Raw genomic sequence first — 384 nt, 5'->3', positions numbered from 1 at the left:
ATCATCACTTCACATTCTGTTACAAAAAGGGGGAGCTCTCCTGACAAAACCTTTGAACTCTTTTGCTCTTTGGCTGAGACTGAACAGAACTCGTCCCATGTCAAGGTTGTAAAAGGTTTGGACACGGGGAGCTTTAAAATGTATTCCATTTTATTTAATAAAAACAAAAGTAGATGTGGCAGCAAGAAAGAAAACATTACAGAACCAAAGGTGAGTCTCAAAAAGAAGAGTCAGGAGGAGTGGATGTGTTGTGTAAACACACCTAGTTACTGAAAGAGAAACTGATGGGATACAAGGACAGAACTCAAACACAAGAATCCCAATATATACTGTATGTGTGTGTGTGTGTGTGTGTGTGTGTGTGTGTGTGTGTGTGTGTGTGTG

Source organism: Austrofundulus limnaeus, unplaced genomic scaffold (assembly GCF_001266775.1).
Source record: "Austrofundulus limnaeus strain Quisiro unplaced genomic scaffold, Austrofundulus_limnaeus-1.0 Scaffold20, whole genome shotgun sequence".
In the NCBI taxonomy this organism is placed as follows: domain Eukaryota; kingdom Metazoa; phylum Chordata; class Actinopteri; order Cyprinodontiformes; family Rivulidae; genus Austrofundulus; species Austrofundulus limnaeus.
Note: the sequence above shows the minus strand (reverse complement) of the source record.